The sequence below is a fragment of the Accipiter gentilis genome, chromosome Z (genome assembly GCF_929443795.1).
Source record: "Accipiter gentilis chromosome Z, bAccGen1.1, whole genome shotgun sequence".
NCBI classification, from domain to species: domain Eukaryota; kingdom Metazoa; phylum Chordata; class Aves; order Accipitriformes; family Accipitridae; genus Astur; species Astur gentilis.
The window spans coordinates 26688596-26700772 of record NC_064919.1 but is presented as its reverse complement, the minus strand read 5'-3'; the positions used below and the strand labels follow the sequence as shown (position 1 = coordinate 26700772).

The 12177-nt window shown below is 38.2% G+C and overlaps 1 protein-coding gene across 16 annotated transcripts in view; it reads left to right on the top strand.

The window, feature by feature from the left end:
* Window positions 1-12177, top strand: part of FER (FER tyrosine kinase) — a 196723-nt gene that overhangs the window by 6784 nt on the left and 177762 nt on the right. For 2 of the 16 annotated variants that reach the window (XM_049795622.1, XM_049795623.1), the window contains exons 1-2: window positions 3902-4153; window positions 6515-6622. The gene's annotated coding sequence lies outside the window, so the exon portion shown is untranslated. The other 14 variants (XM_049795624.1, XM_049795625.1, XM_049795628.1 and 11 more) reach the window with 11 other exon arrangements.

Genomic DNA, 12177 nt, shown 5'->3' with positions numbered 1-12177 from the left:
TTGATCCATTTATACATTTTCAAATGAGAATAATACCCTTCAGAGGGAGTGTTCTTTATAACTGGGAAGGCTGATGATACCCAAGCAAAACTGACTGGATCTAAAAAGATGGGGTAGGTTTCTTCATGTATCTTGAAAAGTGAGTCCTGGTGTGTATTTGTAGAATGTATGTATTAAAATTTGTTACGTGCTTCAAGTGTTTAAGAAAGTGCAAATGCATAGTTCCGTCTTCTGACTCTATAGTGAGAGTGAGTTACTGTATCACATTTAACAGAGAGAGTTACCACAGTGAGTATCTTTTAGTATGTGGAGCATACAAAGGAAAAGTCATAGAGCTCAGGAACAGCAAACAAAGACTTGAGGCAACACGTTTCTGTGAGCCACAAGATTTCTGTTTTTCTATGGCAGTCGACAAATCACAACAGGTAATACAGTGCTTCTGGAGGAAGCTCCTAGCAGTGTTCCGGATTTCTAAGTTGAAATGTGCAATGGCAGCAGCTAGAAGAGTTTTGGCACCTGAAATCTTTCCAAGGAGGAATCTTACATGGTGTATTGTGGTGATGAGAGACCGTCAGTACTGTGTCAGTATTCTTCCCTGCTGTCTTCCCCAAAGAGGTATTTCAGTAGGTGGCCTTGGGATTGATGGTTTGCGCTTGGATGTTTGGGGGTTTTGTGTGTGTGTGTTCATTCTGACTTGCCATGTATTTATTTCAGGCAGATGGAGAGCAAGATGTGAAACGTTACCTTCAGATATTTGGAGTTTTTTTGCAAATAAGGATGACTGCTTCCTACCTTTGAACTGGAGAAGGCAGCATCTAGTTGAATGAAAGAAATGAACAAAGAAATAAGTTAACAGTGCTTAGACTAACTCATTAGTCAACAAGGTTACTACAGCTACTTTTTTATTTCAGTGTTGACTCTTGCTGCCTCTTTTCCTAGCAATTGTTTTCATCTTCCCTATTCATCTAAGACAAATCTGCTGAAGATGCAGTACTTCTGTTGTCTTCCGTTGCTCTTGTTTGTTCACAAGTTTCTTTAATACACTATATAATATACACTTTAAATGAGCCTGAGTCACTGATGTGTGTATTTTTTTTTTTTTTTCCAATGTGTGGTCAACTTTTGGTCTCTTTAGCATTATATGTTTCTTTGTAATTCTGTAATGGTCCTGTCCTTTAGCCGGTAGAACTTGTAACAAGGTTGAGATGCTGGAGCACAGTGCCTGCCACATGAGAATCATTTTTACCAGCCTCATCCTTCTCAATCCATTTTTCTGTTAAGATCTAGTGTGGAGATAAATGTTGCAACACTGCAGAATTGAGAGTTTGGTGAAAATTTGTTGGTCAGGTACTCTCTATAAAGGCTGTGCTTTTCTTTGGCTTTCCTTGCGGCCTGACACTTAATATGAGGAAAGCTTAATCCCTGGAAAAGTACAGGAAGGAAAGCTTTCTTCACTTGTAAGCTCGTGGAGGGTAACGGGAAACTAGATGCATTTACCCTTTGAAAGCAAGGGTGATGCGTGCCTGTTATTTTGTAAGTGGCACTGCCTCTTTCAGAGTTAATAAGAGCAGAGCACTGAATCCTGAGACAGTGCCAGAGTGTGACTTGTGGCAGCCAGGCTACCTCCACTCTTCCTAACCTGTAGCTGCCTTCAGCTTTTTGTACTTTTCTGCCTGGTCTGCAGCATCGGCCTTGCTATTTATCTGTGACTGCGAGGTAGAAAATTCTACAGCATTGAAGCAAAACTGGTTGAGTAACAGCACCTAAAGAGCACTTATCACATGGTTCACTAACAAATGGCAGCTCTTCCTGTGGCACATTTTTCACCGGAGGTCTGAGATGATAAAGGGCATGCTGAGGAAGTTTTCAGGTCATGGGTTGCTGGGAACAACTGCAGGTGTGGTGGAGAATGAGATTACTATTTAGAGTAATCTTGGCAAACGGGAGACATCATCTAGAACAAAGCAGGGTGTCAGTGAGCACAAAAGCAATATGCTGTCTGTAGGCTGGGCTGCATGGGTATGTGATGGGGGAAGAAAAAGGGTACAGTGCAGTTCTGTGGAAGAGGATCTGGAATTTTTGGATCACAAGCAAAGCAGGACACAGTATCATGCTGTTGGGAAGAGGTTAAAGCAGTCGGGCAGGAGCTCAAAAGTAATTTGAAATAATCTTTCTGCTCTTCTCAGAGTTGGTGGGTCCAACAGTACCCCACTGTTTTAGATGGGGACTGACTGGAGGGTGTTCAGAGGACAGCAGTGGTCTAGAAAATGATTTAAAATAAAAGATTGAAAGGATTAGAGTTGCTTAGTCAAAAATTAGGATATTCAGGTTGCAAAGAAGTGGCTAGTATCTTCTCTTTATTCCTCAGTCATGGGGTGGGGAAGGTGGGATTTGGTCATTGAGAAACTTTTTCCTCAGGCTAAGGGCAGGGGAATACTGAATCAGATAGCCTGAGTAGACAGAGATTTGACAAAACTCTTTCTGCCATAGGTAAGTATATGTGGTTCTTTGGTGAAAGGGGAAATAATTAGATGGTGTCTTTAGATTATAAGCCTTACACCTACATGTCAGTGACTTTACTCCCATCATGTCTGTTACTACCATTTGCACGTGTGAAAAGAATTCCAACAAGTAAATGAAAACTTTGTTTATCCAAAAAAGGAAGTGTGTCTTGTAATTCTAGGCAGAGGGTCTTAGAGTTGTTTTTTGGGGTTTTCTCTTTTTTTTTTTTTTTTTGTTTGTTTGTTTGGTTTGTTTTTTTTTACTACTGACAAATGTAAATTCTATTCTTTGATGGAGATCACTGCTTCTTGTTTGCATGTATTTTTAAGAAGGTCACAGCTGCAAGAGCTGCTCCGGAAAACTGTGGTCTTCATGCAGCTGCAGCGCTAAGAGAGTGAGAGTGCACTGTGTGAGGATGTTTGTATGCAATCAAGTGAAGTCCCTCTAGCTCAGTATTTGCTACTGTCAGATAAGAAGGGGCTGCTGGCACAAATGTAGAATAATACTTCCTGTCCTGCTTTTGCAATTTAGAGACATCTTGAGATGAAAGTTCTGCTGTTCAACAGATCTGTTCTTTTTTATGAATTTTTATAATAATTTTTGAACCTGTTTGTTTCTTGGTGTCAAAAATGTCTTTAGGCATTGAATTCCCTCACTTAATTATTTACTAGGCAAAGAAGTACTTAAGAGCAACTTTTAAAAATTTTATTTGATGTTCCCATGTTCCTCTGGGAAACATTTCAGCCATCTGACATACCATGTCTCTTTGTGCTATCATGGTTTTTTTTTGTATTTTGATCTGACACCCCATCATACTTACCTGTTCTGTGAGGTAAAAAATTCTCTTTACTTTCTTTGTGTAGAAGCTGCTCCATACTCTGATCAATATTACCTATACTTTTTTGGTGCTTTACATTCTTCATGAGATAGAATAATTTGAAGGTATAGGCACACCATGAATGCATCAGCAGCATAAGAATATGTTATGTTCTCTCTTCTATTCATTAAAAAAAAGTCTGATATTCTGGATGGTTCCTAAGCTGCCCAGTTCAAAGCACTGAACAAATGTTTTTTGAAGATAGATGTATGTTCAGAGCCTACCAGACCTTTTTCTGGTAGTGGCGTTAAATAACCTAGAGTTCTCTCTCCCAGTGTGTTGCATTGCATTTCCTGACACGTGACTTCATCTCCTGTTTTATATGCTTGCTCAGTATTCTGGGGTTCTGCAAATTTTTTAATGAGGGGTTGGTTTTGGTTGCTCATACTAATTTTGTATAGCTTGCAAACTTTAGCACAGATGATATGTGAAATGACAGATATGCAGGTGACCATTCTTAACAGCAGTCCACGTCCTGGCACAGATTCTGGTGAGGCTTCTGACTCTCTCCCCTGTGAGTCTTTCTCTCTTAAATGGTACCCTGGAAGGTCTTCACTTCTGTAACAGCTTCCTATGAGAGATATCAGCAGAAAATTTTCGGAAGTCTTTTATTCACTACTACTTCCAGCACCTTTATCCACAGGATCCTTGATTCCTTCAAAGAACTCTTCAAGTTGCGAAGCATCACGTTCCTCTACAAAAGCTGTGGTGTTGTTTTTCTTCCTATTATTCCAGTCTACAGATTCTTCAGTATGGTTTTAACCACCTTGCCTGGTATGGAAGTCAGACTGTCTTTGTTGTGCTTCTCCTGATTGCCTTGTCAAGCTCTGAAAAAATTTGTTGTATTTTCCACTCCCCATTCCTCTTTACTTAGGTCACCTTAAGCCTGAGTTTTTGCAGAATTAATAGTTTGGCAATTTCATATTTGATGCTTTAACACTTCAGCTGAATAGTATCTATCTGGCTCTGGTGAATTCTTATATTAATTTGATATTTCTAAATGCTCATCTGATGCTTCATTTAGAGAGATTGCCTTAGGTATCCCTAGTCTAAAGAAGATATGGTGTGGGACTGGCTTTGACTGTCTCAGAAGTAATTTCAGAAAACAACAGATCTAGGTTTTCTGTTCTATCCATATCTTCTAATTCTTTTATATCTTCATTTTCTAGTGGTTTATTGCATTGAGGTAGCAAGCTGTATCAGATTCTACTATATTTGAGGTCAGAAATAGCAATGGGAATTTTGTAACATTTTATTGCTCTCTTACAGATGGTTGTGTAGTTCACTGGCAAGCTTTTATTGTAATTCTGTGTACTAGCTAGCATATGCCTATCAGACCAGTACTGGATTTGTATTACCAGTTTTAAATTCTACTAATGGCCTGTATGCAGATGAAAATGTGCACATAGATAAAAATTCATTAGTAATTGGAATTCTGAAGAAAAGTTGGGTTTGCATTTTATTTTTATATTGACAAACAAAATTCTCCATTCTAACATATGTGATAGAGTAGTTCTTTAAAAAAAAAGGTGTGCTTTTTGTCTGTGTGCAGAGAGCAGAAAACATAGCTTGTCTGTATTTAAGTGGCTCTAATCTGTTGCTTCATTTAATAAATGGAATTTTCAGAACGGGTTCGTTTTACCACATGCAGTTCTTTAACATCTGCTTGAAATCTGAGTGTGCCCAGGTGGTGGTGGTAGCATGTGTTTTACTTTCGTGAGTCCCATTTGAACCAGGAAAGGGGTTAAAAATTGTGTTTATGTCCAGTGGTATTCTGGTGTTTCCAACTGGTTTGTATTTGTGATGGGAGAACTGGAGCCAAATTTACTACACTGTTTTGCTCTTGCTTGTAATTTTTTGCTGCTGAAGACTTTCTCTTGGGCTTTGCAACTTTGCAACAAGTATTTTTTGTATCTGTTACTAAAAATGTGGTGAATTTTGTACTGCTTCTAGCCTGCTGCGTTTTTTTTTTTCTCCTTTTGTATCTGCTTGCACAGCTGCTGTTTCTTTGCATTGACTGAATGTAAGCATCATTTGCAGTCTTTTCTATTTTTGGTCACGGAGAACGGAAGTTTTGTATTTATATTAGGCAGCACTTTGTTTCTACAATGTCACTAAATAACCGGAGAGGAATACCAAATAACATCTGCTTGAATATCAACTAAAACTATCCCTTCATAAGATTTTATAAACGTGTCCATGATTAGTGCTTTGTTTTAAATAATGGAGATCTTGAAAAAAGTTCTTTTTTTTTTTACCCTTATACACTGTGTCTGTCTTTCAGTTTTGCTTAATATGTCTCTTCTAACAAGGGCATTGCTAAACTGATGTTGAATGTTTCATCTAAAGATTTAACTTTAGATGAGAAATTCTGCTACGGGATTGTGAGTGAATACTTCACATAGGTCCGGATGTAGCTTATACAGCATACCTTACACTTGTAAGCTATATGCAAAGCCTGTTTCTTCTTATTTTTTTGGATTTTATGTACTCTTTTCTTAATATAAAACCTCAAAGATCCAGCCTAGACTGCAGTGCAGAGTTACAATTTGAAATTCTAGTGCTGCAGTCATCTTAACTTTCTGACCGTTTACTGTTCTAGATATTGGAGTAATTAGAGCCATATAAGCAATTTCTGTGTCTTGATTGGTCGCTTTCTCATGTTGCCACTTGTTTTCTTACAGTCTAGTGAAAACACCGCTATGAAGTTTATCTTTCATATAATGAATTTTGGTTTTCCATGCTTTCATTTTCCTTACTAATGGGCTTAATTTTTGTTTTATCAAGGGCAAAGTTCAGAAATAAATGAATTATCTAGTTTTCTGGCTACAGTACGCTGTGTCATAAGAAGTTCCAAGAACTTAAAAAAAATAATCTTTGGTCATGTGTAGAGACAAAATTATTTCTTCCCTCAAAATTGTGTGTATGAAGTGATAGCATGCTACTACTTGCTGTTATTTGAGAAGTCTGCTCTTCTGTTTTCTTGAACTCTGTGTATTATTAAAAAACCACCTGTCTTCTGGTAATAATCTGAAAATGCAAAGCAAATCACCTAAGTTTAAGTTTTGCAATGTAGCTTGAAATGCTGAAATAATAATAATAATAATAAATGTTTTATCTGTTTTTATTTTACAGGTTGCCCAGAAAATAAAAGTATATTTTAGAAAGTGAGAATCAGAAGAAGTAGCTGGTGACATAAAGGGAAGTGTATTAAAGATCATTTCTTAGGGGGAATTTTTTAAGGTACGTGACTTATGTTTTGCACAAAAGCTGCTCATTTTGCCTTGAGTGGACTAATATTTCAGACCAGTTTTGAAACAATCAGGCTAGCTTTAGATTACCACTTTGGATGTTTATTGAATGCAGTAGCTCTATGGAAGCATTAATTCAGCTAGTTCGTGTTCCATACATTTCGCATCAAATGCATGTGTAGATAATATTCTGAATATGTGGTTAGTGTAAACAAATGGTAGATAATGCATGTGTTTTGTGTTTCATGGTCTTGCACATTCCAGGAATGGATCCTACACTAACAGAATGTCAATTGTTTTAACAGTCTATTTTTTATTTAAGGTGTGGATGGAGGGCTGAAAATGATTTATTTCATTGTTTTAATGGAATATAACCTACTGTAAGCTTCACATTCAGAAATTGAGCTTAATATACAATTTCTTTTAAATCAGTACAGAAGCCTTGAATTTGAGGATTTGTCTCCTGAATCCAAGTCCTCTTCCTTTTCTGATTTTGCATGACTCTTAATGTTTCTAGAAAGGGTCTCTAAAATATAAGCCATGCTAAGTGATTTGCAGCCCACACAGATTTAGGAGCAAGAGAATTGACAGCAGATCAAGAGTGAGTGTGGTGCTGTCTGCATACTGTGCCCATTCCATATTCCTCCTTCTGGAGGGGCCAGATGTGTGCTGTGCTTTCCTGTTCTGAATTTAACGGGGAGCAGGCATGCTTCTAGTTTGTGGTTTATCAGTTGCCTGCCTTGTCATTGATATTATGAAACCACAAGATCCAACTGGTGCATGTGGATCCATCATTATTTTGAGATCACCATTCACAGTCTTGGATATATTTCCTGGCAGTATGTAACAGAAGACACCAATTGTTATAAGGGTAGGAGAGCATCCTGGGAAAGTACTGCTATACACATGCTCTGTTCTTCCCCACTCGTTTGATTTCAGTCCTGTGTAAGACACACAGGACCTTTGATCTGATATGGTATGGCCGCTCTTGTGTCAGGGACAGATTCCAGTTGTGGTGGGTTGACCCTGGCTGGATGCCAGGTGCCCACCAAAGCCGCTCTGTCACTCCCCCTCCTCAGCTGGAACGGGGGAGAGAAAAATATAACGAAGGGCTCGTGGGTCAAGATAAGGGCAGTTTAATAAAATGATAACAAAGGTCGCGTGCGAAAGCAAAGAAGAAACAAATGATGTTACTCTCTACTTCCCATCAGCAGGCGATGTCTGGCCACTTCCTGGGAAGCAGGGCTCCAGTACGCGTAGTGCTTGCTCCGGAAGACAAAAATGCCCCCCCCTCCGTCTCCCTTCACTTAGCTTTTATATCTGAGCTGACGTCATATGGTATGGAATATCTGTTTGGTTAGTTTAGGTCAGCTGTCCTGGTTATGTCCCATCCCAAGATCTTGCCCTGCCCCAGCCTGCCATTGAGGGGAGGGCAAAAATGTTGGAGAGACAGCCTTGATGCTGTGCCAGCACTGCTCAGCAGTAGCCAAAACACTGGTGTGTTATCGACACCTTTCTAGCTACAGAGCTGCAGAGCACAGTGCTATGAGGGCTGCTATAGGGAGTACTAACTCCATCTCAGCCAGACCCAATACACCAGTCTTTAAATTAATTGCAGATTGGCTGTGAAAACTACTTTCTTCAGAGTTGTTACTGGATCCAGGAAGACTACTAATGCTGGAATATTGGCTTTATTTGCTGAGGGGAGTGTTACGGTATTGAGGAATGATGTTGACTGTCATTGAAGTTTCTCACTGTCATGCTGACAAAATTTAACATTGATTCATTTGGAATCTGCGCTGCTGTGGTGGTGGTGCTGGAGACAATTCATAACTGTCTTCAGTAACTATGCTTAAATTTAGAACTGTTCAAGGCCTGGTTGCTCATTCACAGTATATTATTAAATGTACATTGAGTGTTTACTTCCGGTCAGTGATTAGTTTGTTATTTTGAGAGTGACTGTAAAAAGAAAGTAAGTCTTATTTTCTTGGAATTGGCTCTGAGACATATTTTAACTGTTAAAGCTTACCAAATATTGATTGGCTAATTTGCATATGCAGTAATTTTTATAGTAACATATATTTATCGCATTTCAAATAAAAATAAAAAAAACTAGCTGAAACTCATTTGTCCTATTTGATGCCACTAGGATTTTACTACTTTTACAAAACATGCTAGAATTCAGTTTGCAACTTCACTTGCATGTCAAATTGTGCAAGCATTGTTCATGTGTGGAAAAAGAGATAAACCTCATGGGTATCTGCCAGAAGTAGGAAAGATCTCTTCACAGTAAGAGTAAGCAATTCCTGAAGGTCTTTTTTGCTGTGTGAATTGAGCATATCATGTGTTTCTTGTCCTCAGTTCTCCATCTAGCTACTTTAAAATGTGATGCCATCTCTGTTTTTTTTCTTTGAGATAAAATGTTCTCCCATATTTTTTTTTGAAAAAGACACACCCCCCGCCCCTCACCTCGAATATCTCTCAGACTATATTTTCATCTTTTCAACATTGGAGTAGAAAGCATCTTTCTGTCTCAAACTCCCCATGTCTCCTATTGGTTCCACAAGTGAATCTTTTCTGGGTTCAGATTTTGTTGCACTACTCAATTTTGCCAGTAGTCTGTGGTTGCAAAATCTGGGTGGGAATCTGTCTTTGTCTTACGTGTTCATTGTGAGCATTGCAATGTTGTATGGTAAAGGCAAAAAATGGGACTATTAGTATTTTTTCCGTAATCATGTAGCTGTGAACATGGGGAAGCACAAGGAGGATCACACCATGAATAGCAGCCTAACTTGTTTGCTGTCCTTAAATAGCATCTCCTGGTGCCATGGTTGGAGACGGAGTACTGATCTATATGGATGATTGTGCCCAGATCATCATTGTAGGTCCCTTCCAGCTGAAATATTCTATTCTATTGGTCTGACCCTGTAAGGTCAACTCTTCTGTGCACGCTAAGCAGAGGGATAACCAAACTTGTCTGTATTGGTGCCATATATTGTCTCTTTGAACGCTAGCCTTTTGAAATGCACTTGTGCTTTTTAAGAGTATTTGAAATACAGATTGCATAGAAAACATCTATTCATGTATTTGGTAATTCTTAGAGTTTTGACTTCAAGTAAGCGACTGTGTGATCTGTACTGTTTTCAGTTGTTTAAAGTGTTAAAAAGTGGTCAAAGTGTTAAAAAATTGAAAGTGGTTTTAGTTGAAAGTATCATTTTTTAGCTTATTGACAGTTAAGTGGCTTAGTCTTGGATACTTGTTCACCACTTCTTTGCTTCCACAATATTGGAGCATTTGAGTTTTCCTGAATGTCTTGATTGAACATTTTCTTAATCTACAAGGAAGGTGTATGTAGACTGGCTTACCCAGTTGGGAATCATCAACTCTGAGACTTTATGCTTGTTAGTCTTATTGAAACAGAATTTTATCACTATTGCAAACCAAATATTTGCTGTGCTTCTTCTGTCATGGTGAATGGAATGGATTAAAACAAAGACCAGTATGTGCACAATTTTTGTCTACGTACCCAGGCATCTAATAGTGTAAGCAGAAAAAAATCTGATTACTACTTAGCAAAGGCAGGCTGAGCAGGCTGAAGTGAGATGTTGTTGGATCTTCTGTTCTGTTGATCTTTGTAATCTTATGGCTCCACAGTGAGTCAGTAGAAGCAGACTGAAATATCATATGCTGAGAATATTTCCTCCCTTCCTTGCCTTCCTGTCTCTTAGTAAAAAGCAAGCAATCCAGCACTTTACTCATAGCACAAGGCCAGACTTCATTCTGAGATTCAGTTCCCATCTTTTCTGAATCTGGAATGTAGGAAAATAAAGATACTGTCTTTTCTCATAGCTATGTGCTAGGATATTTAGGTAATGTACTAAAATGTGCTAGGAAAAAAATGAGCTTTGTCACAGAAATGGATATAGGTCTAAAGGGTGTAAAATAATGTCAGTGGAGCTCCAGTCATGTTAATAAGTAAGGTGCTCTAAGATTTTTTTCTTTTGCTCATCTTACTAAAATACTAGTGGTTTTGCAAGACTGTTTTTAAAACTTATCTGTGAAAATATTATCAGTAATACAACTAATGACATAGTCCATCCTTTATAAATACAGCCAGCATGAATTATTTACTGTTCCTCTTTATGATTGAGCTCCTAGCTATCAGCAAGAATTCTGACTAAAATATACAGCTTCAAATTAAAGAGCATATGAAAGCTTGCGATATTTATGGTTACTCATACAACCTTGACTAGTCTCTATTGTGTAGATGCATAGTAACACAGCACTATTCTTTCTTTATAGGATCTTTGTTTCTTTCATTATGTAGCATTGTTTGTGTTCTGAGAATAACCACATAGTGGATGAGGCTTATTTCCGTAATTTACTGGAAGAGCTAATGGAGGAGGGGAACTGCAGGAAGAGACCTGGGAGTCAGGCTACCCTGGAGATCACTCTAGGTTCTGATTTGCAAAACCTTCTGAAATTTTGTGTGGTAACTGAAGCTAATAACATCTATGTTTTTTGTTTTTTTTTTTTTTTTTTTTTTTATGGATACTTAATATGCTAAAAATGCTAGGCACTCTGAAAAGTCTGTCTTTAAGACATTGTACACACCAGTATTAGCTAGTACAATGTTTACATTAGTTTATGTGTCTCAGTTCTCAGTGTAAAATATGATTATTAGTCCTGCTTTGCCCCATGGGCTGTGAGGAAGATAAATCTGTTAATGGTTGTAAAACACTCTGCTAATTTAAGTGGCAATTTAAAGCCTATGAACAAATTGGTACTTCTGTGTTCAAAAGAGTTAAGAATTGACTGGAGTGCAGGAATTGGTGAATAAGCAGTACACAGGCAGTGTCTGCACTGCAGTCCGGAACTATAATTGCCATTTATGTAAGTTTATCTTACCTAGTTTGAAGCTGATTAGTATAGGAATAGGTTTTTGGTGTCTACACAGAAAAGAGGGTTCAGCCTGCATTACAAAATCTATGCAAGTCTGTGGAAATTATTCATATGTGTGGGTTCAGGTCTTCCATGATGTGGCCTCGTGTTTATCAGTATCAGATGCTGGTGTTTCAGAGCTAGCTCAAACAGGTGTCTTTGACCTGGAGTTGTGTTACAGGATTTCATAAGGCAGCATTTCTTATCTGTTTATCAAATGATGTCCATTTGGTATGGTAAGAATGGACTGCCTTAGGGGAAGATTGTGTGAAGAAGGACTCTGCCCTAAAGTGTGTCCCAAAGGAGCAATGGACAGTTGAATGGGGAACCTGATTTGGGATATTTTCTGATTTTTGGGATGTTGAATCTGCAAGTTTAATGGCCTGCTAAGACAGTGTTTAGGAGCAAATAAGCTTCTAAGTAGTTATCCATTTCCCACAGATGCTGTGCCTGAGACCTGATGTTTTATTTGGATTTTTCTGTGCTCTTAGGACAGTAAACACCAGAAACAAATGTTTCGGGTCACCAGGACTAAAACAGTGTAGTTGATGGTTCTTGTCTGGAGATACTGTCAGCTATTGTTATTTGATTAATTATGTGGATTGG